Source organism: Calidris pugnax, unplaced genomic scaffold (assembly GCF_001431845.1).
Source record: "Calidris pugnax isolate Ruff unplaced genomic scaffold, ASM143184v1 scaffold171, whole genome shotgun sequence".
In the NCBI taxonomy this organism is placed as follows: domain Eukaryota; kingdom Metazoa; phylum Chordata; class Aves; order Charadriiformes; family Scolopacidae; genus Calidris; species Calidris pugnax.
This window is the reverse complement of record NW_015091064.1, coordinates 9303287-9328791: the sequence shown is the minus strand read 5'-3', so window position 1 is coordinate 9328791 and position 25505 is coordinate 9303287.

The following is a 25505-nucleotide window of genomic DNA, read 5'->3' as shown; positions in this document are numbered from 1 at the left end:
TACCTTCTTTCAGTTTAAAACCATTGTCCTTTGTCCTGCCACTGCAAGCACAGTAAAAAGTCTCTCTCCATCTTTCTTATAAGCCCCCTTTAAGTACTGAAATGCCACAATAAGGTCTGTCTGAGCCTTCTCTTCTGCAGGCTGAACAACCTCAACTCTCTCATCCCATTCTCTGTCCACTGATTATGGACGATTAACCACTACCTTAAGAGGCTTAGTCAACTGCTAAAGTCTACACCGTATGATGGACAAGATATATCTAAACTGGCTCCTTCACAGTTTCCTGGAATTACCTGGTTTTACTGTGCTCCAATGCAGTTGCTAACATCTGTACTAGAGAGTGCTTCGAATACTAAAAAGGTAATTGATGCCAAGACAAGGAGAGAAATATCCAAGACATCACTTGCGTGATAAATATCCCCGTTAGTGTGATGTCAAAGGTATCTTTCACGGGCCATAACCATGGGAGTTTCACATGGCTTGTGACTCCATATTTGCTTAAGGAGAGTTGTTCTCAGGATGGGAGTAGCATCAAGAAGTGGATGTCACTTCATCGATTTCAAGAGGGACTGAAGATGGAAATTTTTTCTCTGTTTCAACCAGTTCTGGGGAGATGTCTTCAGGGAAGACTCTGACCAAAAGTATTTCTGAAAAGTTTTAAGTGAATGGATGCCTGGTAACTCAAGGAGACACTACTAGTGAGGACAGAAGCATAAAGCAGTCAGAGATCGGAAATGCAGAGCTAGGTGGGAAAACCCATCATAGGGTACACTAATATGCACTTCCATCCATGTGCTCTGCTTCTTGAGTGCAATCATGATGCCTGTGTTACTGACTAGCAGCTTTACTAGTTTTACTGATAGCCGTAGCTGGAATTAGTAGCACATCTTTGCTTGTAAATTGCTGTCCCAGAGGTCCCAGAGTCAATTCTCTAGCTCAATGTCAACTGGTATAGTTTGACAATGTGCACAACATAATCTTCTTTACTCATCAAAACACATCATCTCCATCGAAACTACCCATTCAGTGTGGCCCTTGGCCCAAGTTAACCACTGCACTGTGCTGAGAGTTGTTTGACAGAGGGACTATTGGTGAGTCCAAGTGAAAAGGTCACTAGCAAGCAGTCTAACATTTTTAACAGGGCTGACAGTTGAGTTCCAGGTCATAGCAATGTTCCTTGGGATTGTTTAACTTACTAGTATAAGTGAGGCCAGAACATTCTGGGTTAATAAGGACTGGCAATTAAGAATGCAACTCTATCTCTTCAAAAACATCTGTACAAATTCAGAACACAATGTTCTGAATGCCTGGAAGAAAAGGAGTTTACTCATCACTTGTTTTCCTGAAGAGCAGAATGAACAACCCTCCGTTGTAAATCATAAGACCAGGCTAGCTGTGATTAAGACAGAACTTATTTAGCTCAGATGCTTGTTCTGAGGGTAAATATGTAACAACCCATCACATAGTCAGATGCTATTGTTACGTTTTCCATTAGAACTAACACAGAGAGACTGTGAGATACCAGCACTTTAAATAAACATGTATTCATATAAGTATCTCTTGTTTGGAGAACCACTGTTAATATGGGTAGAATTTTTACGTCTGGGAAGACTTACAGGAATTAAGTCTTCTTGTTTGTTTGTTTCTTTTAAGCAATATCATTTAACTTCTCCTCAGTCTGTCTCTTTTGGTCGAAATGAAGATATTACCATGGTCCTTGTAAAAGATGCATTAAGTGATTTTCCCCCATTTTACATGCATTTAAAAATCACTGTATTCCTAGGCTGAAAGGATTTCTGTTTTAAATACATTAAATAAAATATTGTTTCATTTCTGCTGTTGTTCAGCCATAAAAAAGGGCTATAAGAGGCAGGAGACATGACACTGAAAAATATTGATGATACTGATCCTCTGGTTATTCTAAAAAGTTTTCCTGTGTTTAACTTTCCAATCTCTTTGCACAGAAAATCATAACATATCTCTGGGCTTGTAAAACTCCTGGAACTCAAGACACAGCTAGTGCCATTGATTTGATGATGTGTGAGACTCAAAACCTGACATTTTTCTAGGATAGCAAGATGGATAATTTAGGTTTTTTGTTCTCAATTTCCACATTCTTATAAACACAAAAATGATTTGTTTAAATAGTATTGTTACAAAATACACTGCAAGTTCTTTCAAAGTGTATTTTTTTGGAGGAGCCACGTGGGGCAATTGCTTTTGTCAGAAATACCTCTTTAATTTGGAATTTAAAGCACCAAGAACAATAAAGATGATCTGTCCCAATCAAAGGTAGAACTGGTGGGAGAGCCATAGGTCAGCACAACTACATGGAGTTCAACCACATTAATATGGGCAGCAAAATGTGCTCACCTGTCATTTCTTCACCTGGAACACCAGAGGTGAGTTTACCATTTTCTACACATATCACTAGTGCATTGAAAGTGTAAGAGAAACCAGTCATTGGTATTACTCAAGAAACCGGACCTCCAAAAGAATAAAGATACTAAATGAAAGTCCATAATTCTAGGCATTCATCTTGATACTGGAAATTTTTTCCTAATCTTACCTCAAGAAGATGTTGCAAGAATTTTTTTGTTTTGAACTATCTACAAATCTGGGCTAGGCCACTGTGAAGGTATGTGTATAGATAATTCCAGACTATTTCTTCTGTTTTGAACTTCAGGAGAATTACTTTTCTGTGAGAACATAGGAGTCTCAGATAAATCTTTTCTGCTTCCTTCAGTGCACCAGAACACCAGCACTTTCCAAGGGAAGGAAAGGTAAAACACACTGCATTTGATTTTCCTAGCGATCATAATTATGAGATTTATTTTACGAATTGTGATTAGAATACATATTTATATATAAACCATTAAAATAACCACTAGGTAGATTTGCTAAAAACTCTTGGGTGAATTTGCAAGAAACAAAATGTATTTTCTTCTAAATGCCTTGTATGGTTTTTGTCCTTTGATAAAATGTTTCCAGCTGTTTTTTCCTTCTTCACACAAGAAAAATAACTTTCTCTCATTTATACATATTTTTTTTTACTGTCAAGAAACTGGTGGTGAAAAGAAGCATATGAAGAAAGAGGGTGAGAAAGCAGAAAAAAAAGGAAGAAATGTCTTAAAAACTGAAGGTGAATAATAACTCAAAGTAGAGAAAGTAATTGAGAAAGTGTGAACTACCCAGCTCCAAAATGTCATATGAACAAACAGCTCTGCATTGCCACAGCTCAGAAAAACCAGAACATGAAGGTAATGTTAGTGACTCAAAAAGATGTCTCCTCATAGCCATGGCCACAAGAAAGCTCTTTATACTTTATGAGCTCCTGTTTTGTCACAGTGAGCCTTGAGATTCCCTCATGACCCAGAAGGAGAAATGGCTCTAACTGCTTCTTTCTGACTCCTCAGAGTGCAAATCGTCCTCCCCACCATTTTCAGAACCCAAAGGCAGAAGTCTTAATGGAGTCCATTCTGATTATTATTCTCTTGATGCAATGTAACTGGTTAGGCTGGTTACTCTGCTGCAGTATGTTGACATGCAGCCTTAAATGTCATTCCCACCAACACATAGGATGCCTCCAAATGACACAGCCCAGTTGAAAGCAATAATAGCATTACCCTTAGTAATACTGAACGTAACTAATATTCTTGTTGCTTGGAGGTTCTGTCTCATGTCTATCTAAGGCAATGTAGTTAGACTGATTAATTGAAAAATAAGTCCCTATCTCCTCCAGGCTCTGAGGAAATTGCATCCCTTCCTCCTGAGGGGAGAAGGAGGAGAGGTGTCAGTGATCTGTATGTTTGCAATCTCATTAGAGGCTTCATCTGAAACTGAGCAAGGCAAAATTTTAGCTGGCACAGCATACAGCTGCCACCTTCCAGAGGTCAGAGATAGCATGAGTGCCTCAGATCCTCTGTTGGCCATCGGTCAGATCCAAAGCTGGATTAGTCTTTGATTATAATTTTTAATCACTTTCTGGCTACATAAAAATTTAAAGTGCAGTCCATGAACACACACTAATTAGCATGAAGATTCTGGGACAAAGCTGCTGTCACAGATCAGGGTTAGAGATTTAAAGAACATCCCAAAGTCTTTCTCTTACAGACAGTCTTTCCACCAAGAAGGCTAGTTCTTTATTTCACTGAATTTCACTGAATTTCACTGAATTTCTAGAGTTGGAAGGGACCATAGAGATCATCTAGTCCAACTCCCCTGCTGAAGCAGGATTGCCCAGAGCTAGAGCATGTTACTCAGGACTGCATCCAGGCGGGTTTTGAAAATCTCCAAGGAAGGGGACTCCACAACCTCCCTGGGCAGCCTGTTCCAGGGCTCTGTCACCCTCACCGTGAAGAAGTTTCTCCTCATATTTGAGTGGAACCTCTTATGTTCCAACTTGTGCCCGTTGCCCCTCGTCCTCTCACTGGGAACCACTGAAAAGAGTCTGGCTCCCTCCTCCTTCAACCCTCCCTTGAGATACTTGTAGGCGTTGATAAGGTCTCCCCTCAGCCTTCTCTTCTCCAGACTAAAGAGTCCCAGCTCTCTCAGTCTCTCCTCATAAGGGAGATGCTCCAATCCTTGAATCATCTTTGTAGCCCTACGCTGGACTCTTTCCAGTAGTTCCCTGTCCCTCTTGAACTGGGGAGCCCAGAACTGGACACAGTACTCCAGTTGTGGCCTCACCAGTGCAGAGTAGAGGGGGAGAATGACTTCCCTTGACCTGCTGGTTACACTCTTCCCTATACAACCCAAGATACCATTGGCCTTCCTGGCCGCAAGAGCACACTGTTTACTCATTGTCATTTTACTGTCCACCAGGACCCCTAGATCTTTCTCTTCAGTAGTTGCCTCTAGCGGGTCCACCCCTAACCTATACTGGTACCTGACATTTTTCTTCCCCAGGTGCAGGACCCTACACTTTTCCCTGTTGAACCTCATGAGGTTCTTCTTTGCCCAGCCCTCCAGCCTGTCCAAGTCTCGCTGGATGGCAGCACAGCCCTCCGGGGTGTCAGCCACTCCTCCCAGTTTGGTATCATCAGCAAACTTGCTGAGGATACACTCTGTCCCCTCGTCCAGGTCACTGATGAATATATTAAACAGCACGGGTCCAAGTATTGACCCCTGGGGGACTCCACTGGTTACAGGCTTCCAACTTGAACCTGCTCCATTAATAATTACCCTTTGGGTCCTGTCACACAGCCAGTTCTCAATCCACCTCACTGTCCCCTCATCCAGCCCATACTGCCTCAGTTTCCCAATGAGGATGTTATGGGAGACAGTGTCAAAAGCCTTGCTGAAGTCAAGGTAGATGACATCTGCTGCCCTCCCCTCATCCAACCAACCGGTTATGGCATCATAGAAGGCTATCAGATTGGTCATACATGATTTACCCTTGGTAAACCCGTGTTGCCCACTTCCAATAACCCCCCACTCTTCAACTTGTTTGGAGATGACATCTAGTATGAGTCTCTCCATCACCTTCCCAGGGACAGAGGTGAGACTAACTGGTCTGTAGTTCCCAGGGTCCTCCTTCTTGCCCTTTTTGAAGACTGGAGTGATGTTGGCCTTCCTCCAGTCCTCAGGCACCTCTCCTGTTCTCCACGACTTCTCAAAGATGATCGAGAGTGGTCCAGCGATAACGTCTGCCAGCTCCCTCAGCACTCGTGGGTGCAACCCATCAGGCCCCATGGACTTATGAATGTCCAGTTTGGCCAAGTGGTCCCGAACCTGGCCCTCCTCTACTAGAGGAAAAATTTCCTCTCTCCATACCATCCCCCTTGCCTCTAAGGCCACAGATTCATGAGGGGCAGTCCTAACAGTGAAGACTGAAGAAAAGAAGGCATTCAGCAACTCTGCTTTCTCCGTGTCTTCCACTACTAGGGTGCCCACCTCATCCATCAGTGGGCCCACATTATCCCTCACCTTTCTCTTGCTGTTAACATACTGAAAAAACCCCTTTTTGTTATTGTTAATATTGGTGGCCAAGCTGAGCTCCACTTGAGCCTTGGCCCTTCTAATTTTCCCCCTGCATATCCTCACCGCTTCATGGTATTTCTCCTTATCTGCCAGGCCCTTTTTCCAAAGATTATAAGCCTTCTTTTTGTTCCTGAGTTCCAGCCGAAGCTCTCTATTTAGCCAGGCTGGTCTTCTTCCCTTCCTGCTTGATTTTAGGGACTTGGGAATAGCTTTATCTTGCGCCTTTAAGAGTGCCTCCTTGAAGAATGACCAGCTTTCCTGGGCACCCTTGCCCTCGAGGACCATCTCCCAAGGGACACCCCCAATCATGCTCCTGAAGAGGCCAAAGTCTGCCCTTCGGAAGTCCAGGGTGGCAGTCCTGCTGGCCCCCCGCCTTGCTTCAGTGAGAATTGAAAATTTTATCATTTCATGATCACTTTGTCCAAGACGGCCTCCAACGTTTACATCCCCCACAAGACCTTCCGAGTTAACTATCAGCAGGTCCAGTAGGGCACTTTCCCTGGTCGGTTCCCTCACCAGCTGCGTTAGGAAGTTGTCTTCCACGCATTCCAAGAATCTCCAGGACTGTTGCCTCTCTGCTGTGTTATATTGCCAGCAGATATCAGGGAAATTGAAGTCCCCCATGAGTACAAGGGAGAGTGATCGTGAGGCTTCTGTCACCTGCCTATAGAATACTTCATCAGTCTTTATATCCTGGTTTGGGGGTCTATAACAAACTCCCACCACAATGTCTGCCTTACTGGTCTTCCCCTTGATCCTTATCCACAGGCACTCGACACTGTCATCATGCATATTGCTAAGTTCTAGGCATAGAAGACTGTTCTTAACATAAAGGGCCACCCCACCTCCTCTCTTTCCTTGCCTGTCCCTTCTGAAAAGTTGGTAGCCATCAATTGCAGCACTCCAGTTATGCGAGTCATCCCACCACGTTTCTGTGATGGCAACTAAATCGTAGTTTTCTTCCTGCATGATGGCCTCCAGCTCCTCCTGTTTGTTGCCCATGCTGCGTGCATTCATGTAGATGCACTTCAGCCGGGCTAGTCTTCCCACTATTTTTCCGGAAGGGCTGGCACATTTACCTAATAGCATTGGTGCGCTGTTCCTGGGCACCACTTTGGTAGCCCCGGTTCCAACCCCGTCCCCCTTCAAATCTAGTTTAAAGCTTTCTTGATAAGTTGTGCTAACTCCCGTCCCATTGTGCTTTTTCCCCTTTGGGTTAGGCTTCCCCCATCTGCTGTAAGCATCCCTGGTGACCTGTAGATCATTTTATGTTCAAAGAAGCCAAAGTTCTGCTGCTTGCTCCAGTCTTTTAACCATGAGTTGATTAGTTGCTTCTTCCTACTTACCCCTTCGTCCATCCCTATGTCTGGTGGGATAGCAGAAAACACCACCTGTGCTCCTGACCCCTTGACCAGTTGTCCCAGAGCCCTGAAATCCCTTTTAATTGCGTTGAGGCTTTTGGTGGTCGCCTCATCATTGCCCACTTGAAATATCAGTAAGGGGTAATAATCTGAGGGATGAACCAGGGAGCAGATTTTCCCTTGTATGTCCTTGGTACTCGCTCCAGGGAGGCAGGTAACCTCCCTGTGGGATGGGTCAGGCCTACAGATTGGGCCCTCTGTTCCACTGAGGATGGAGTCCCCTATTACAATCACCCTCCTTTTTTTTTTTGTTGATGAGGTCTTGAGGCTTCTGTGTGGGCGACCCATCCAGGGTGCCTCACTGGGGAGGTCGTCCTCTCCAGTCTCCTTTGCCTCGTCCCCAAAATCATGTCATTCCTGCTTCCCTGTTTCCAACCTCAAGCAGACATTTAATGCTACAAGAAGAGAAGTATCAGAGCCTTCACGAACTCCAGTGAGGACCTTTCTGTTTGTGATGGGTGACTTGCAAGCACTGCAGCAGTGACTGACAAATTAAAACTGTAAGATGAATGGACGGGCAGATTTTTACTGCAAAAGCATTGGAAAACACCATTATTTAATGAAAAAAGTCTAAAGAAGTATCACATTGTGCTAGGATTATAAAGTAGTTCCTAAAGTTGCCTGGCATATATTTAACTATACAAGTTGTTCATACCATCAAAGGGTAAAATTTCCATTATATCAGTAAGGAAATGGTGTAATGTCTATTTGAAATAGGAAAAAATTCATGACAGTGCTCCTGACAGCTGACAAATAAGGATTTGGACAGGAACCATCAGCACTATAACCATGAACTACTGAAACTGGAAGAGGTAAGCTAAATCTCTCTCCTTTTATATAGTTATGAGAAGTGAATTCCCTTGTCAGAGGCAGAGAGGGATCTTCAAAGCTCACTCATCCCATTACCCTGAAAAAACATATGAGGAGAAAAGTGAGATGCCAGTGAAATGCATTTCATTTCCCTAAAAGACTATATAGTAAAGCTCATTTATTCACTTTTGTTATGCTAATTGTTGTCACAGGTGAAGTATTTTGCCTGGTTTCGAGAACAATGGTTATCTTAGGTATGTTGTGAAGATGCTTCAGACTCTGTGATAGCTGATCTCTTTTCCCACTATTAATTGATCAGTGTCGCATCAGGTTTATTCTCCTCTCCTCTCCCATGTCTCATCTCGTCTTGTCTCATCTGTTTTTCAGATAGCAATTCTGTAAAAAAATAAATTCTACTCCATCTCTGGGATAGTTCATAAATCAGCCCTTGTTTTCGTCCCCAGGGGAGAAAGGAATGTGTTTATCCTAATTTGGTTTTTTTTTGTTGGTTTTTTTTTGTTTGTTTGTTTTGTTTTGTTTTAAGTTTGACTGCTTTGACCAACATCACACTCCTAAATGTCTGATCGCTTAGTTTCCTAACTTAGCTTTCACTTTGGATGTACACTGTGTATTGAATCAGTTTAAATGTTGTTTGGCAATATAAATAACTGCCCACGTGCAATCATGTCACATGAAGAGAAAAATACATATTTTAGACACAGAATTCTTTTATGGATGAAGAAATGCAGTTGTGATTAGAAACAAGCTAGTTTTGAATAAAATGAGAACTGACTTTTCCTCCAATTTCAAATTCTTTGTGTTCTTAGTTCTCAATTTTTTTTTTTAAATATTTTTCCCCTCCCCTGCAATTCCTTGCTTTGGCTTCAAAACAGAAATTGCAGAATATCAAGGTTCAAGGCTGTTTTCAAAACTCCCAGTCTCAACAGAAACCAAACTAGTTTCTAGTTTTCTGTTTTGCATGATCTCAAAAATGTTTGAATTTGACTTTCACTTTGGTTAAGCACCTGAATAATTGTTCCTTAATAACCTGCTTACAGCAAGCACTTTTCTTTCACCCTCAGGTTGATTTTAGTAGCCCTTTTTTTCAGAAATTCTATCGTCTATGATTGGAGTCTTTAGGTAAAATTAAGGGTTATTTGTATGAATAGGGCAATAAAGATTTTTTTAGTTTGGTTTTTTTTTGTGATCAGAGATTATTGGCAAACATTGAGGTGTTAATCCAGCCACCAGAGGGCACCAATATGGCCCTGTGAAAGTAACATGATTCTAATGAAGTTGCAATAGAAGAATTAATAACAATTATTAAATGAGGTCAACAGATGTCAAACAAAGCACATTCACTGCTTCCTGCCAAATTCTACATGTGTGGAAAATTAAAACAATGCCTCAGTATTAAAAAATCTTAAAACAAATTCTGAATCCCATACTCAGGTTTTACTTAGGAAATAATCTCTTGATTGCCAGATCCTGAAGTCCTTATACTTTTAACCACTACCAGTTCTAGAAAGCTTCTGTTGATGTTCTCCTGAGGAAGGACTGACAGTATATTGCCCGGCTACTGTATCATTCAACTTGCAGAGACATTTTTATGTCTACAACAAAAAGACAAATGGATTGTTAAATTTTGGCCCCAGACAATGCATCATGATGTTGATAGGATGTTGACAGCACTCTTTAAAAAAAATTACAGGATATAGGGAAATTATTTTCCTCATATCACACAGTTAAAAAAAATAGCTTTTTATACTGTGTATTCAATAAATTACAGGTTTAACAAGCCAAGAGAGGAATGAAAGGTCAATGATCTTGTGCCCAATATGCTAGTTTTCCAAAATAATTTTGAGAAAAGCTTTAATTATTACAACATCATGAAATCTGAAGATTTTTGAAGACTGCTGATTTCTAAGGAATTTCAGGAAGAAGCAGTATCTCAGGATTGTTGGATTTTCTTTTTGAAGAATCTCAGCAGGACTGTGAGACATCTTGAAACTGTAGCTGTACCAATGACTGTGCTATATGTCTTACTAGGTGCTGTCTACCACCGTATCCTGCTCCCAGAAATATTAATGTTTTGGAAAATTGAACAGAATGGTTTCATATTTGCATAGTTGCGTTCTATGCATTAAAGGTAAGACAGAACTCATTAATGTCCTGTTGATTTTGGGGACAGTCACGATTGCTGTCAACATTCTCAGAAAACAGCCCCTAGCATGTGACGTTTAGACTATTTATCCTTTTTTTATCCTATATAATCAGTAAGTGATAAACTGTTAAAAGCAAAGTAGCACTCAAACCCACTGTAGGTATTTTGTTTATGACCTGCTTATATTCTCTTTATTTTACAAATGAGTCCTAATCTTTGAGATATTTATGCAGCTTCTTTTGGGAGTCAGTGCTTTCAAATCTGAAGTGTGCTTTAAGGAAGGAGGTTTAACTTCAAGGTTATAGTGCACCAGAGACTGCACAAAGAAAGGAGACTTCGGGGTTTCCAGGAGTGCCAAATAGAGCTCAGTGGTTAGACTAAAGGTAAGTAGCTTTGCAGAAGATTGCAAGCAAATTTGCAGTCAGTGATAAAGGATGAATAATTCTCTTTAGTTCTGTATATGAAAAATAGTACATTACTGCAGAAATTCTTATTAGCAGCCAAGTCTGGTGATATGTCTTATAAGTAATTAGTTTAACTGATGTGGAATCACTATAACCCAAGACTTCAATAATTGTTTAAAGATTTAAGTTTCACAGTTGGTTTCATAAGCCAGAATAGTCAGCAGCCAGGTTTGTGGCTGAGTTGTGAAAGTTAACAGAACACTGTGTCAGAACTCACTTTGAAAAATATTAAAGTCATGGGACTGGAAGTGAAGATTGTTAAGCAGGATGCAAAATTTTACCTGTTGCAGTTTAACTAGTGAAGAAATCTACAAACTCTACAGGACAGATACCTAAACTGAGACACAGATTTCTTCCTATCTGAGTTTGTTGGTACAGGCATTTTCCCAGTAAGATTAGCAATATGAACAGATGCTAACTGTGATAAACCAAGAAAAAACAAATACATACTAAAAAGAAAGCTTGAAGTAGAAACAAGTTTTTACATTACAACATATGTGCTTGAAGATACTGCACGTATGAACTCTGGAGCTCTTCTGTAGGCTTTAATTTGATAATGTTGTAAAGGGCGTTTTTTAAAAAAGAAATATGGCTTCATCACTCTAGAAAAACCCAGAAATTTGTTCTCCTGTCTCAGAAACACTAAGATGCAATTAACCATAAATAACCCCAGAAGTTATTTTGGCAGTCTCCTGTTTGAGGGAGAAAGCAAGTTCACTGGAATAAATATCTTCCTGCACCAATAAGTATAAGCCTGCAAATTAACTGAGCTTGTATCTATTAACTGAGTTTATTTCTGGTGACCTTTTTGTCTGCACAGATTCACATTAAAGACTAAACTATCTGAACTCCAAAGGTGGAATCCACTACTGAGAGCAGAGGAAGCCTTGTGGAGGTGCAACACAACTACTTCTTTCCTCCACCCAAATGGATCAAACTTTAGGATTCAAACTGCCTGACTTTCTCTTTTAATGGGTATAGGGCTGAGTGGGATCTTTCTGCAGTCAGCAGAGGGAACATACATGATAAGCTTCAGCTAAATATCTGCTTTAAACAGCTGAAGTTAGATGAGAGAAACCTCAGTCTTGTCTTGCAGCACAGACTGTCGCCTGTGTACTGTAAAAAGAAAAATGTTCCTTAGTCAAATCTTTCCTGGAGCCTAAGAAGATAACATATGAAATCTGTTCTTCAATCTAATGCAGTTTATATTTTTAAAAAATATATAAAATGCTCTGTATTGAGATTATATGAAGTTAGTTTGTATCTGAAATTAAATAAAACAAACACTGGAAGTTTCTTACAATGGTGTTCACATTCCCTGCTAAGTTCTACAGGCCCTAAAACAGATGGTGAGGCCTTTCACAGTCAGATATGCCACACATCAAGATGAGGAAAATGTTTTAATTTTCAACAGACAGAGCTGACGACAAAGAAATAAACTACTGTAACAGTTGCTTTATAGGTCTGGTGTTCTAAAGAGGCACAAGAACTACCAGATCTAACAAAATTTAAGATTGTTTCACTACTGGGACATTTCATCTGAGATAATGAAGAACTGATTCAAAAGAGACAAAAAGAATTGGGGTGGGGGGAGGGTGGGGGGGAGAAAAAGGAAATTAAAAACCTTCTCAACCTTTTCACACTTTCAGAATCAAACTGCAACCAAATATTTTTTAAGTCCTGGAACAAGTAGAGAGAGAGTTTTTATTTTGACAATTGTAATTGCCATCAAAGTCTGAAACTGTAACACCACAAAAATGATGTTTCTGGCCAGCACCTGAAAGGTAAGTGCCAGAAATCTCACATGAAATGCTGGTTTTCAGGAGACTGCCAGTTCAAACTGGAGATCTGATAGGTTCAGATAATTTCAATAAACATTCAGACTTCTGGATGATTGTCTGAACCAAACTTGCACTCTGAACTTTCCATTCAACTGTCTGAATAGAAAATCACATTTATAGTATATAGGTAATAGCATTATCTGAGGAGTATATTACTCAAGGAAGAATATTTAGTCAGCAACTTCTGAGTGCTACCTACCAGTACATTATTTTTTCTCCCTCCTTACAACGTTATTTTGCAGAATGACAAGATTTGGGAGATGTTTTTATATCTGAAATTTGTTTTCAGGAAGTTGGAAGTAAAACCAAAGGCTTCAGTGAGCTGTGAAAAAATAATTAATTTATTTGTTAATCATGCTGACACCAGTAACTTCTTGTTTTCTTCCCCATGCACATCGACTGCAATCTGATGTACAAGAATATTTGATTTTCATTTTGCTATTTTACCCCAATAGTACTTTCTTTTTCCTTTCAGTCAATGGAAATCTCTGAAATGAAGAGCTCAGGCAGGTTTCTGATGTGTAAAATAACATAGGTTTTCTGGACAGTCAGAGCTTATGTTAAGCTACCAACCTCCATTATATCACAAATTCAGTTCAGATTTGTTTAAACAAGTTTCCACCTGCACAACAACCCCTTTTACTGCCAGTGAAACACACTCTTCCCCAAGGAGCCCAGTATTATAAATCACTGAAGTGCACATGCTGCTGCTGCCAGCGTGAGAGGGGTCTGGCATGATGAATCTGAGGAGTAATGAGGGACATGGAATAGCCCACACACATTAGGAAAGGAGAAACCAGAACGCAGTGTTAGAGTGTAGAAAGCAGTGTATCAAAAGCTTTTAAATACAGCCTATTAGGTTCAGATATGGAACTTTAATCTTCTAGCTGTGACCATGAGGAGAGCAACCAGTCCCAAAACAAACACATGCCATCAGGTAGCCTAGCATGCATGTGTACATATACCTGTACACATATAATAAGCTATAGCATCAGACTGCACTAAGTACATTTCATCATAACAAGATATGATCTTCAAATCATTGGATAAAAAAACCTACTGAATTGAAAAGGCTAGAATCCGAGACCCCATCCTGCCCGCGCTGCATATTTTCACTGCTTTACCAAGTTTGCTCAACTGATTTTTTTCCCAATAAGGTCTCAGGAGCTAGTTCCAAGTATGAACAAAAAATTGCACTCAGCCCTTCTCCCCAGCTGCAGTTCCCATTGGTAACAGTAAATTGCTTTCTGTTGCAAGATCCTGTAATGCTTGTAGTCTCCATTTACCCTAGCCTCCTTCCCTTTTCTGAAGGAAACCGGTGGTCTTACAGCATCCTGGGGGTGGTCTGCAGACCTCCTCTTAGCTGCAGTTGCTCTGGTTCCTGTCTATGCTCCAATCAATTCATACCCAGCTCAATGCCACCCACAGTGCGCAGTTGCATGTGAATATCAGAAAGTTCTCCAAAAGATGCCAGCTCTATCTTCCTTTGATGTGCTATATTAGGTCCTAATGGGCCAAATTCTTCCCCTACACACATGGAGCTCCTGCTGACTTCAACCAAGGCTGAAGATTCACAACACACAGCTTTGTGCTAAGTAGAGACTAACCACAGTTTCTGAAGTATCTCAGAATAGAGCTCCCTCCAGCACAAGAAGTCATGTTCTTCAGTGCCTCAGCTATACCAGTTGCTGGAATCTGTTTGTCCCGAGGAGAGGTCCATATCCATGTGTAAACACATTTTTATGGCTACACTATTGCAAAAGACTAATTGGATTAAACAGTTCTTACTGCCTGAGGATTTTTCTGTACTGTGTCTACAAATTAAACATGTAGGCACAAGCCATTTCTAAATGAACTAGCCTGGACACTACTAGAAATGTAGCTAGAAATGTAGGAAGGGATTCAGTGCAGGATGCAAAACCCACAAGAAGGCTGGGCAAGGTTTGTGGAATTTAACCATACCATGTTCTGTACTCTCCTAGCAGTACCTATCAAGCTAGTTTAAAGCTAAATCAGCCTCAACAACTGGTGTGAATTGCAGTCATAGTACAGACCTCAGTACAGCCCTCCCAGAAAACAGCGATTGTTAAGTTTATGCAGTTATTTGTAGGACTGAATCTTAATTATAACATAGCTGTTCCACTCCTTCATCCACCATATGTGTAGATGGCAAAGCCAGGTTAAGAGAACATGACATTCACATGCCTGTGGATTTTTGGTTCGTTTTTTAATAACTGACATATATTTCATGGTAGAATCACAGTGATGAGCAGGGTGCAGTTCTGAAAGCAATCAGATGCAGTTATTTACATTTACTTTGGAAAAATGCACCATATGTTGAACCCAAGGCAGTTTATAAAGTACACAGGGTAGCAGGAATACTTGCAGAACAGTCCTTTCTATGTCTTCTGAAAAATACATAACTTTGCAACAGTAAATACTGACCTAAGGATTCCCGTGCTGTGTGCACACATTCTCTACTTTTTGCCGAGTACATTGGCACAGGATTATCCCAACAGCAAAGTCTATATTGAATTTTATATAGCAAAGATTCACAGAATTTGTACCCACATCACTCATTCTGTAACAGCCTGCAATTAATTTGTTGCAGAAGGATAAAAGATTATTCATCCATGAGTGGTAAATTTAATACAGGCTGGAAAATCTGGTGTAAAATTAGGATTGGACTATTCTCAGCTAGTTCAGACAGTAGGGTCTTGATAAGACAAGACAGGGCAATACAAAATAAGACAATATACAACAAGATAAGGCATGGCAAGACAAGTCAAGATGCAAAGTTAGGTAGCATGCAGGTTTGCAGTCTCCTATGATATCCCTAATAGGGAATCAAGGGGTTATTGCACTACCATCATTTAATTTCTCTGTTTGCATTGTTGTCTTCAGATTATCTACTCAGATAACATTTGCTCAAATGAAATGCAGGCAGCAGTGGTCCACTACAAGATTCAATGGTGGGGTTAATTGCTCTCCTCCTTCCGTGTCTTTTTTTTCTCCTCTAACCTCATGAGTTTTCCCTTTTGCAGGGTCACGTAACACAGCAGAGCTTGCAAAGTGTGCAACTTCCCCGGCATGCTGATTGCCTTGGCATTCGTCCCTCAGAGTCATAAGGCCTAAAGCTGTGACAGTCCAACAGTCATTTTACTCTGCCATGTTTCCTGGCAACACGGTGGGAGAGAAACTCTGCCAAAACCATCAGTGAAATGAACCGACTTCATAGAGCTGGTTATTTTAGATTTCATTGAAATTAAGGACAGAAGAGATGAGCAAAAACTGTTTCATCTGGACCGCCTGTTTATCCCAAAACATTAAATATCTGTGTCTCCAGTCCAAGCAGCTATTCCCCTAAGAATTGTTCTATGTTATATTTAAATCCCAATTCCATCCCCTGGCCTCAAGCAGGTACTGGGGGGCTCAAATCAGGACACAGATGCAGCCTCACCAGTGCTGAATGGAAGGGGACAGTGATCTCCCTAGACCTCCTTAACAGCTTTCCTCCTGATGCAGCCAAGCATGCATTATTCAAGATGAGAAAACTCTGTGGGCTCATATACAATCTGGCTCCCACCTTCCCACCAGGACTGCTATTGAGGAAGTTCCCAGCCTGTCCTACTGCATGGAGTTTTTCTGTCCCAGGTGCAGGACTTTGCACTGCTCTTCCTTGTAATTCAGGAGTTTTCTGTTGGCCCTGTCCTCAAGTTTATCAAGTTCCTTCTGGACTGAATCTCTGCTACTCAGTTTGTCACTGACTTCCCTTAATTTATTATAGTCCTTGAATTCTCTGAAGGTATATTCTGCTTCATTATCATATTATGGAGTAGCAAACATTGCAACTGTGTTCATGGCACAAAAGGTAAAGGGATGAACAGAGGACTTCAGATTCAGAGATTCCCACGCCAGAAGGATACATACCACAATGTTCAGCCAGATCTTCTTCCCTCTGCACACAGGCTGCGAGCCATCTCCTGTCTTGTCTTACAGATAGGCCAGTGTGAGTAAGTCATTCCAATATTTAATCATTCTCACTGTTAGGAAACTCTATCTTGTTTAAGTTTGTTTAAGGAAATTCTTTCTGCCCTTTTCCAACTGTTTCAGATTTCAGTCTAAGGTCTTACTACAGTATTACGCGAATTGGTAAGAGAAAGCAACCTCAGACATAGAATTTTAAGATTTTTTTCCCCGCATTTTTGAAATTAATATTTGAAAGTTTCTATTGCTTTGAAGATGGAAATTTGTGAAAAAGCTGCATACGTTTTCCCATTTTAGTTGCTATTTTTGAAATTTTACATTTTAAAAAGATTTTTAGACCCCTTCCACTGCAGATCATTTAGACCATACCTAGACAGTAAAAAAATATTTCCCAAGTGTTTTTTATGGATCTATATGAATGTCAAACAATGATAGTTCTGCACTATGAAGTTGCCTGAGTCTGGTACACACAAGAGGCGGTGGATCTGAAATCCTTGGATATCAATATCTATGACAGTTAAAGAGTTCTCAGCTTACTTTGGACTTCATGTATTGCTTCTCAGAAGCTCTTGGTTTCAGAGTTGAGGAGCATGATGTGGTGTTAATAAGAACTAACTCAATGTTGCTACCTCTTCCTACAAAGAAATCTGATTGTAGTGAGTATAAAAACCACAACAGTAGTTTGCATACTTATTTAAGAAACAGAAGTTACAACCTGTTTGACTTACTGCTGTTAAATGCTTAGTTTTTCTTTCTTCCAGTATTTATTTCCCATGTATTTTCTCTGCATCTGGAATTGGTGCTAAACTTGATGAGAAAGTCAGAAAGGTGAGAAGGTAGAAATGGTAAAACACTGCAATATAGATTTCCCATAGATGTTCCAGCTGCTCGGTACTTTTTTGGTGACACACAGCAGCCTTACATTAGTTAATCTAGTTTTATGGCTGTCTTGTATCACCAGGGTAACATAAAGCCACAGGAGCATATTGGTGAATCTGGTTCTGTGAGTATGGTTTTGGCCAGGTTTGACTCTTATTTTTATCTATATAATTCAGCAAAAAATAATTCCTTTGACATCAGTGGAGGAGTAGCTGGTATGTACATGAGGGGGCTACAGCATAGTTCTGAGAAAAAAATGCTTGTATTTGTATCACTAGAATGGGATTTGAGAGCTCTGCATGCAGTTCCTCATTATCACAACCCTTTTGTGAGAGCTTCTGCAAGGCATCATTTTCCTGATCATGACATTTAAAACGAGGGTGGATTTTTTTCTTTCATCCTTCATATGTCCCATTTACTTATATTAAATACTGAGATACAGCAACTGTTTCTTGGCATGTCTTTGAAAAGTACCCCAGCACAACAAAGCCCTAATTTGTGAAGAATTTACAAAAAAAAAAAAAAAAAAAAAAGAGGCTAAATTTCCTTAATTCACGCCTAATGATGCTTTAGATGAGACAGAGAGAAGTTCTCAGCACTCGGTCTTTTTCCTGGTTTGTTTGACTAGAGTTATTCATATTTCCTCCAATATGCTAGTAGCATTTTCTACTCTACCGGCCAAAGAAACTGAATGTCTGATAGAATCCTGGAACTGAACAACACCTGGCTTTTTTGCCAAAATATTTTCAAGGTGTTGCACGGTGGTGAAAAGTAAATTTTGAAAACTGTTTTTCCCCCCACTGCTAAAACTCATCCATTCCCAACAAAAACATTGCTCATGTCTCAGGCACTCTCTGCCTTACAGGCTATTTTATGAAGAAAAGGAGGAGGGAGGGAATGCTGCATAATTCCTCACAGTCCCCTGCCAGCATCTACCTCATCAGTGGAGTTAAGTCCGAGAGGTATTGTTAAATCCTTATGCCATCCTTCTGAGTCTTGCATTCAATTTTGTCTCCCTTTACGTGTGCTTCCAGGTCCACGGGGATTGCTTCAGCATCAATTTAAAAAAAAAAAAAAAAAGAAAAGGCAAGAGGGGAAAAAAGAATCCTCAAACCCCCTTATTAATGTGGGAGGTCTCAGCTCCCCCAGAAGGCCCAGAAGGTGAGATGTTGAGCATGCTCATTTGGAGACAAATTTTGGCAGTTTGCCATCACTAAAGGACAATGTGGGCTCCTGAGCTGTGCCAGGAGCCCACATTGCCACCTCTGCCACTCTGTAGGTGTTTGAGAAGTGATAGTTGTTAACAATCAGCAGTGTGAGTTGAAGCTTACGTGCACTGTGGAACAACAGGACGATTTCTTATCCCCTGTCTGGTCTGGGTGTGCCTGTGTTTGTGTGCAAAGGTAGAGAACTGCCTTGGTCTGTCATCTGTTTGGAAAGCGCTGCTTTTGCTGGCCAAGAAAGCAGGCAGGTGGGCAGATATTTCTTTCCAAAATTTCCAGTGGCGCTGTGTGCCTTCAGCCAGGTATGAGGCTAAATTGTGTACATAACATTTCCATTCATTTGTCGTTGCCCCTTTCTGAAACTACTCATTTAAGAATCATATTTTTGATTGATTGCACCAGTTCTGTTTGCCTAGTTCTCTTTTTTTCAATGCTCCACCTTGTTCCGTTGTTTATTCCCAAGCCACCTATGAACTGACTCACCTGTTGTATGCTGAAAAGTCTGAGTTGATGATGAATACCAGTTCTGTAAAGCTGTTCAGAAGAGGCAAATTACATGGCCATTATAAGCCAGTTGCATGAAAATCCTTGGGTAAACATCATGTAAGTCAATGAACAGAGCTCCAAGTTGGCACGTTTTCCTTTTAGGTAATGGATAACCCGGCATACAACTACTAGAGTGTTCTCTCTGAACTAATAATGAGGAGGAAGCAAAGATCATACTTGGATTTAGTACAGCCAAGTGTGAGGGCAAGAGTTTTATTAAAGGAGTTCAAACAAAAGGGCAGGCATGACCAAGATGTTATGCCTAAGGATTTAAATTTAGTTTCCTGTGTAAGTATGCAACGTCTGCCAAGAGACAAATTGTTTCCAGGGTAACACTTGAAAAGAGCGATCGTATATCCCTTAGAGTCGGGCTGTTGAACATTCGTATAGCAGGACACCACCATGACTTTGTGCATGCATTGAGTTTTACGCAGGAACTATGCTAAATGAGGTTGTACTGGAGGGAATGTCATTCAGAGTACCTTTTTTTACTGCCATTTTCTAAGAGAAAGGCCACCAGCAAAGGATTTCCACCTAGAAGTGCGTTGCTAGATACTGCTGATTGAAAGTGCAAATGACTGTATAACAGCACTAAGGCGTGAATTTTCAGGGATGGCTGATGGAATTAGGTACTCAGTTCTCACTGAACTGCAGTAGAATTTGCAAGCCAAGCTTTTTTTTGGAAACCCCAGAATAACAGTCCATGGCACTGGGAAATGGATGAAGGGCTGATCATTTGGTGCATCTGATGTCTAATCACTAAAGCTATGCCAATGATAAAAGCAGTTCCGTATTGATCCCCTGTATGATAACAAGTACAATGTATTACTACATTAGTTTTGAAAAATGTGGGCAACTCAATCTGAAGGTGGGCTCAGAGCAGTCTTGATGGTGACTAGTTTCATTTCTAATGCATCCTGCTCTAGGATGTTGGAAATACTGTATGACAGCTTCATGGTCATTTTCTGAACACAGGAAAATAAGTGCTAAAATATCTTTTGCACTCAAGTCATATCCTGCTTTTTATCTGGGATCTGCCTGATCTTTTTTTCAGTTTTTTGATAGTTTTTAAAAAAATGAGGAATTCGAAGTCACTTTGTGTTAGAGAGATTTCTTTTCCAGTTTTTTGGTGAACTGCAAAGCTACAAATATTTAATTTAATTTAATTTTTTACTCATGCCTTTGGTTTTTTTTTAGTGAAACTAAAACCACTTATCGAAATGAAACATCATTTGTAATCAAAACCTTTTGTTCTGAAAATGTCAAAATGACATCCTTAGAGTTAAAAAAAAAAACCCAATCCATTTCCTAGAATCAACACCAATTTAAAAATATTTTGGTTTATCAAATTTGCATTCTCTTGGCAAAAAGAAAAAAAAAAGAAGTTGTATTCTATTTTATTTTATTGACCTGGATTTAGTTAGAAAAAGATACAAGCTGAGTGAAAAAAATAGAATATAGGAAAGGAGAGTGCCAGGGAATTGTATTGTGTTGCAGTTGTCCTGGTGTAAATGCAAAGATATCAATTTTCAGGGTTACATTTTTCTTCTGTTAATGCAGAATCATTTCTCTCTTGGGTGGTTGAGATAGCAGTGTAGAGATTTTAATGTCAGCTCACGCTATTCTGCTTGGTGGAGCATACTAATTTCTGCCTTCTAAGGTTGATTTAGACTTTATTGAGAGAAACTTTTGGTTTGAACCACAGCTAAGAAGTTTGGCTTCCTTCTTCTCAAAACTGAAATACCCAAGATCGTGATGTCCTTCTGTTTATACCAAGATAACTTCTGCTCTTGAGAGCAAAAGTGTTTAAAGGGCATTGTTGGCTTAAAAAAATCTCTTTTCTCAGGCATTTGGTTGAGAGAAAAAGATGTGGGGGAAGGAGGGTTTGATTGTTTGTAGTTTTACGTCAGGAAGTCTAGCAGAAGCCACTGCAACATCTCATAAAACATTGTGCAGCTGTGTGCAGACCTCAGGGTGCACAGATGCGTACGTATTATATTTCCTTGGAAGGGGCACAAGCTGAACTTTTCGATTTTGACACCCGACAGCATCCAGCAAAGGTGAGGTCTGCTACTTGTGCTTTAGGTTTTAAAATTAAAACCGTGTGTGTTGTAGTGCTCACATGACATGTATAAATGTATAAATGAGGGCCATTAAGTGAGTGCGTTTACACATCATTTAAATGAAACAACACACCTAACCAGATGGATTCCTAAAATGAGTAATTGTGTACTGTTATTTCCATAACTGTTGCCCTTCCTGGTATACCCTCACTTCTCTGGTATGTCCATCACTTTGATTTGAGCTTCCAGATTGGGGGCCAAGACCTTGCTTCTCTATGTTTTCTGTGAAGATCTTGACATTATTATGTGCAACCGCGAGTGGGATTTTTCTCACCTAACTCTAGCCATCAAACACTTAGGCTCTAGTCTGAGCTTGCCTTTTAGGCATTCTCTATAGCAAATGGAAAGACACATTTTTTTTTCAGAGGGCAGTTTTACCCATCCAAACAGATATATAAAAGACAGATCCATGTAGTCCTCTAGATGTGCCTGTCATTGATTGCTTATGATAAAGGGAGTCTGGAGAACTAACTTGGACAAATCGCCAACCTTTCAATAGGAACAGTTAGTGAAATGAAACCAAGCTTTACAAATAATATCAAAGAACTAAAAAGAACACAGAAAGGTAGAAAAAGGCAACATCTAAGGGCTTTTGGGAGACACTGAAAGCTTTTACTACATCTTGCATATAGCAATTTCTATAGCATTTTGTTCGACTTTCCATGAGAACGTCTGTAAACAGTGCTGCATCTTATTATGGTTTCCAGGATGGCTGCCCAATTTAAAACAGGAAAATCAGGTCTCAAATCTTAACATGCATGTAGGAGGACTCCAGAAGCCAAAATCTAGCTACATGTCTGAAACAGCTGGATAAAACTGCCAAACAAAAATAGAACGTTAACCGGCCTACAGTCTCTCAATTCAGACCTTAAACATACCAGTGGCATGAAGTATAAACTCTTGTTTTTCAGATTTTGTTGTCTTTGTTCTTGAAAACTGGTAAAGTATCCCATGCAAATACCACCCTCCACCCAGATAATTCTAGCCTATACGAAGTTGTCAAAACACATCTACTTCTTTGTTTCTGTTATATCGACTTTCATTCTTTTTCCCTCCACAGATGGTAAGAGAAAAATAATAATAATAATGCCAGCTTTTCTTGTGGCTCTTTTTTCCTTGGATTTCAAAGTGCTCTACAAAGGTCAATATCATTATTCCTCATTTTTCATGTGTGGAAATTGAAGCATTTAGCTGTGAAGTGGCATCCAAATATAGAACCTGAATATTAGTTTCCAGTTAAAAACAGAAGTTGATATTCTTTTCAGTAACATTTCCAGCAGATGAAGTGGTCTTAAGGAGTACCAGTATGCTAGTAGCGGTGCATTTAGGAGTCTTGGCACAAAGAAAAAGAAATCTGCAAATGTCATTCATTATTGTGACCCATTTTGCTGTCATGGCACTTGCTCTTTGCCACATGAGTATGCCAGACAGCTGCACTCAAAGTGTTTCAACTTCTGGACTGTTCATCTTTTTTTTTTTTTTTTTTTTTTTTTTTTTTTTTTTTTTTTTTTTTTTTTTTTTTTTTTTTTTTTTTTATGGTGATAAGGTGAAAGCTGAACTTGTTATAATACAGGGTATGTGTTCATGTGCACGTGTAATGTGTGTAGCATAGGTGTGTATCTATGTGCTATGAGTGGTTGTTTGGCTGTGGTCTGAGCTGCATCTGTTAGCAATGAAAAATATGTGTTTTCTCACAGACATAAAATTCTGGGCCACTTAAAGGTGAATATTTTCATCAGATCTCTCCCCATCCTGTAATTTATAATCGGTGGAACTAGTGTGCAGTGCTCTAAGACCATAAAAAAGATAGAAAATAATCATGAAGGGAGAAGTTTGTAATGTTTGCCAGATGATAATCCAGAAGGTCTACATGCTTGGAATGTAGATTAGTGACCCCTGTTACCTTCTTCAACAACACAAGAAGGAAGAAGATAATAAGATTACGTATTGGAGAGTAAGTAGCCAGCAGCGTAATGGTGCATACTTCTATTAAAGTGTGTGGACAAGATTTTATAATTAACGGCTAGCTTTATGCACGTTCTGCACATGTGCTGTGGGATAGAGCAAGGGGACTGGGTTAGAGGAGGGAAGGGTTGGAAAGCATGTCAGAGGACAGATGTAAAGAGCTAAGGGAAGGTAACAAAACAATACCACCCAGTCATCCATCTGTGAAAAGGGAAAAATCTTAAATGAAGGATCCTTTCTAGGCTTTTAAATATGCCATATATAATACACTGCTTTGTACTTCCTGTTTATGTTTTGTCTATTTTATGAACTCAGGAGAGTGAGTCAGTCAATGTAAAATGGAAATGCTTTGCTGGAAAATGTTCTGCTCTTTTCATGTGATATGAATCCTGAAATATTAATTTCTTTTGCCTTTTAATAGGACTGCAGAGCATTTACAGCTCTTGGAGGCACTTCCCAGGACTCTCTGGCTATATCCATACAAGACCACAGGCTGTTCTCTGCCTCTGAGGTCAGTGGCATGAGGAGCTGAAGGACTTTAGTCCTTCAGACTTCAGAGGCTTCAGAAGACTGCAGCCACCCTGCCTCTGGGGAATCGTCCCTGGCCCATGCTTACTTCCAAACAGCGCCCAGGAACTGTTTACAAAAAGGCCAATGGCAGATACTGTTTAACTTACTTGCTTAATAGATGTACTCAATTTTATTCTAAGCATCACGCACATCGGTCCTGCAAATATTCACACACTCAGTCCTCCAAGCAAGAAGGAAAAGTAGTGAAAAAATATCTCTTATTTAGAGAAACTACTTATTCTTGTTAATATTAGTGAGATTATGATGATGGTACCTTGGTTATTCTGAAAATCATGTCATGCTCTGTCTTGGCAATAGAATACTAACTTGAAAAAGATGATCACTTCTCACTCTCGGCATTGCTACTGTGCCTTTAGGTAAAGATCGAGGGACTTGAGAGCCCTATAACCAGCTCAGAATTTTCTCTAATGATTTGGTTAGGTTGACTCTCTGACATGATGTTTCTTTTCAATTACAAATTGAGCAAATTGTTCAGCAGTCACTATGCAAAATTAATAATGAAGTTACAATGTGGAATTTTTAGAATCTGAATTCTAGAGATCAAGATAAGATAAGCGAACATTTTTTTTTTTTTTATTATTAAGTAATGATTGCTAATTGCGCAATCATCTAAGGTTGTTTTTTATCCTGGACCTATGTGATGAATACTGAAAACTAGTTTCATTTGAAAGTGATGGGAGATTTTTCACTGATTTAGTTGCATTTTATATCAATCTCTATTTTGAGTCTTTCCAGTATATACTAAAAGCTAAACTAGTGTAGAGATCGTGACAGAGGGTCTAAAGTATAAAAATCCCAAATTCACACACAGACAGTATTGTTCACAGTCATACAAATAAGCTTTGGATTGACTGTCTGAGCCTGACCTGAGCTCTGACCTGAAGTGCACAAAGCTCGAAAGTTTTACATCCAAAGTGTCTGTTCTCATAGTACATTCTGGAGCTCTTCCAGAAGTGTCCAGAACTTCCTCTTTGTCCCAGGACATATTGCCTTCCTCTTCTGGCAGCAGCCCATGAAAATGTGCAGGTAGAAACAAAACAGAAAGTTTCTAGCCCAAGGCATATTATGTTAAGGGAATCTGTTGTATTGACATATGGGTAACTAGAGATGAATGAACTAGTTCAGTCTAAATAACAACCAGCCCCAACCTTTGCCCACTCAAAAAGTGACCCTAACCCAAATCTTTTTCCAATTTGGATTGGTTCAGAGGGATCAGCTGCCGAGTCTGTCAGCTGGTAGCCAGACACCAGAGCAGACATAACTAATTAGGATATATTCCCTCATCTGGAGATTAAACATATTTTTTGTGCTCCTTGCATGTTCCCATAGTTACAATTTGCATTAAAACCTTCTGGTCTGAAAGCAGTGCCTTCAGAACCAAGCAACTGAAAAAGTGGCTTTTACCCTGAGAAACCTATCGGAGTCCAATTTGCCTTAACTGGATGTTTTCTCCCTCAGCAAAGTTCAGCCTGCAAAGTTATTGTTGTTCTATACTACAGAACATCAGAT